At 44.5% G+C, this 3883-nt stretch overlaps 1 pseudogene; it reads right to left on the bottom strand.

Moving 5' to 3' along the window:
• Positions 1-391: 391 nt before the first annotated feature.
• LOC124971509 (dual specificity mitogen-activated protein kinase kinase 2-like) lies at positions 392-3531 on the bottom strand (annotated as a pseudogene).
• Positions 3532-3883: the final 352 nt, after the last annotated feature.

Raw genomic sequence — 3883 nt, 5'->3', positions numbered from 1 at the left:
GAAATATATCCCTTTTTCTAGATTTTCCAGTTTGTTGGCATATACTGTTAATAATAATCCTAAATGATCTGTTTTGTGACTTGCAAAAATTCATATGCTCTACCCTTCTTTTCTGTGAGTTTAATTGTAGTTTCATTTGACGAGTAAATGGTTTTAATTTGGATGAAATCCAATTTTTGTCATTTTTTTAGGAGCAAAACAAAAAAATTTATGTTTTTTGTTCTATTTAAAAATCCTTTATTGCCACACACAGTGGTATATACCTGTAATTCCAGCAACTCAGAAGGCTGAGGCAGAGGATCACAAGTTGGAGGCCAGCCTCGGCAACTTAGCAAAACCCTCAGAAGCTTAGCAATACCCTCAGCAACCCAGCAAGACTAGTCTCAAAATAAAAAATAAAAAGGGTTGAGGATGTAGTTCAGTGATAAAGCACCCCTGAGTTGAATCCCAAGTACCAAAAACAAGAGCAACAAAAACCTTTAACTTCAAGTCACTGAGATTTTCTATGTATTTTTCTAGGTATTTAAGTTTTTGAGTTTTACTTTTAAAGTTTTATATCTGTTTTGATATAATTCTTGCATATAAAAATGTTTTGTTCAACTTTTAAAGGTATAACTGTATAGAATATTCACCTATTTTAAGTGTACAATGTGATGAATTTTTAAATAGGTATGCAGTTATGTAAGCCCAACTGATACAAAGTATTTCCATCACCTTCCAAAAATGATCTGGCCATTTCCAGTCAGTCTTGTATTGAGTTTCATTTGTGCATGTATGCATCTGTGTAAATTGTGTGTGTGTGTGTGTGTGTGTGTGTGTGCTTGTGCGTGGGTCTGTATACATGCATGTGTGTATCCAATTGTTTATCACCATGTGTTGAATGACTAATATTTCCCCCATTGAGTTGCTTTGGCACCTTCTCAAAATTCAGCTGACAATATAAATGTGCATCTAATTCTCAGTTCTCTTTTCTGTTCCATTGATCTATATGTCTATCATTATATCAGCCTGCCAATATCTACAAAAGAGCTTCTATGGCTTTTATTTGGATTCTACCAAATATATATATAGTATAAACTTACATTTTAATCAATATTGCATCTTCTGACACATGAACAAAGCGTCCTCTATTTATTTAGGTCTACTTTAATTTCTTGTTTTGCAATCATTATTGCAGTTTTCATTGTAAAGACCAAGAGCTATATTTTTAATTCATTCTCAAGTCTGAAATATTCTGAATGTCATAGTAAATGTTTTTAAAATTGATTTTCAATTGTATGTTGCTATTATGTCGAAATGCAATTAATTTTTAACATTGATCTTTATCTGCCATCTTATCCATCTTATTAAACTTGCTTTTTGTGATCCTCCACAAAGGTGCCAAAACATACTTTTTTTTTTTTTTTTTTTTTTTGCTTTTCCTTTCTCTGTTTTGTGTTCGCTTTAAAACTAAGTAAGCAGGTTCCTAGACGGTGACAGGAACAGTGTCCCTCCCGGCCAGGCGACAACCCAGGGGATACAAGGACACAGATGTTCCCGGGACAGGAGGGGCCGAAGGGCGGGCAGATGGGGGCGGGCAGGCGGCCAGACGCCGGGTGGCTATCACACGGCAGTGCGCATGGGTGTGCTACGCTGGTTCAGACGCAGGGTCCTGCACAGCCAGCCGGCGAAATTCACTTCTTCAGCCTCTGAGCGTTTGATGAAGGCGTGGCCCATGAGCATCTTCAGATCTGAGCATTCTGCTGGGTTTTTAATGAGGCATTTGTGCATGAACTCCTGGAACTGTGGGTTGAACACACCACTGGGCAGCTTGGGAGGTGGCTCATTGACAATGTAGTCCAGCAGCTCAAAGATGGCAATGGCTGGCCGGCTGTCCATCCCATGACCACTGATGGGGCACCCGGGGTATCGAGGCCGGGGTGAGATGCTGTGGGGCTCTCCTGCACCATCGACCATGGGCTTGCCAAAGATGGCCTCCAACTCCTTGGCATCGAGTGGGGGGATGGGGTACCTTCCGATGGACAGATCCACCAGGGACAGGCCCATGCTCCAGACGTCTGACTGCACCGAGTAGTGTGTGCCCTGCAACCGCTCTGGAGACACATAGGACCACATTCCCACGAAGGAGTTGGCCGCCGAGTCAATTAGCTGCCCGCTCACCACGAAGTCACACAGCTTGATCTCCTCTCTGGAGTTGACCAGGATATTGGAGGGTTTCACATCTTGGTGCATGATCTGATGCTTTCCTCGAAGGTACGCCAGGCCCTGGAGAATTGCAATGCTGACCTTCCCCAGGATCTCCTCAAGAATCCGCTTGGCTTCCTTCAACACCTGGTCCAGGGAGCCACCATCCACGTGCTCCGTGCAGATGCTGATCGCCCCGTCGCTCTAGAAGGCCCCATAGAAACCCACAACGTACGGGAGTTGCACTCGTGCAGGACCTGGAGCTCACGGATGATCTGGTTCCAGATGGCTGGCTTGATCTCCAGGTGGAACAGCTTGCTGGCCATGATGAGGGCCAACAGCCTGTGCTGGACCTTGGTGACCACGCTGCCATTGCCGGCTCCCAGCTCTGAGAGCCTCTCGAAGTCATCGTCCTTGAGCTTGCCAGCTTTGGCCTTTTGGGTAAAGGCCTCCAGTCGCGTCTTCTGCTGCTTGTCCAGCTCCAGCTCCTCCAGTTTCTTCTGCAGGTTCACCAGGTTTGCCTTGGAGGCGCCCTCACTGGTGGGGGACAGGCCCTTGGCGATGGCGGGGTTGATGGGTGAGCTCTGGCAGCTCCAGCTTCCTCCCGGCCAGAGGCGGTGGCGCCTCAGCCAGGGGCCCATACGGGGCAGGCCGCGGGCGGGCGGCGCCAATGCGAGTGGGGGGCAGTGGCCACGGCCTAGGCCGGTGCCGGGCGGCGGGGCAGGCGGAGGGGACCCGGGCATGGGGCACCTAGAGTGACGGGGCTGAGGCGAGGGGGCCGCCGCCACCAAGCACTTTTCCATTTGAAACAAAGCTCTTCAGTGACTTTCATTTATCAATTCTGGAAGATATTTTATAAAACTAAGTCTGAACATTGAACACATAAATAATATAACCTGAACATTTCTAGTTAAATATCTGTTCAATTACATTTTTGCTTTCCCCATATTTGTTATTCAGTGGTCTGAAATACCTTTTAAAAACAGATGAAAATGTTTTCAATTTTCTGATGTCACTTTCAAAACAAGATTAATACTAGATGTCTGTACTTGGGCCTCCTTAGGATTCTCAATTCTTTTTTTTTTTTTTTTTTGTGGTGCTGGGGATTTGAACCCAAGGCCTTTTGCTTGCGAGGCAAGCACTCTACCAACTGAGCTACATCCCCAGCTCAAGGATTCTCAATTCTTCAGTGTCCTATGTTCCAGCCCTGCCACAGCAGTGCATAACACCCATAATTCTTACTTGACAGACAAATACTAGTAAGAATAGAAAAAAGCCAAGAACATGTATGAGGGCCCTGCAGGGCAGGAATTCATATCCTGGGACCACCTCATGGCCCTCCACCATGGTCTATGTTCAATTACTCCCATATCTATAAACAATGTGTGGCAAACTTCAGTGCAAGATAATTTATGACATCTCTCTCCCACCTTTTCACTTCCTTAAGCCCTTTTCTGCTCCTCAGTCCTAAACCCTCTCTATGTTCCAGCTGTTGCCAAGCAACCAAATATTCAGACTCTGCTGTTAAGGCATTCTTCTACTGTGTCATTAGGATGAGACAATTATTTTTATCTAGAAAAAACGCATTTTAGGCCAAATTAATTCTAATCTTCATTTGTTGAAAATTAGATTTAAGAAATTTCATGAGAATGGAGTCAACAGAATCATTTACAATCATCAATAATTTATACAGAGAAAG

This window comes from Sciurus carolinensis, chromosome X, assembly GCF_902686445.1.
Source record: "Sciurus carolinensis chromosome X, mSciCar1.2, whole genome shotgun sequence".
NCBI classification, from domain to species: Eukaryota; Metazoa; Chordata; class Mammalia; order Rodentia; family Sciuridae; genus Sciurus; species Sciurus carolinensis.
This window is presented reverse-complemented; position numbering and strand designations above follow the sequence as displayed.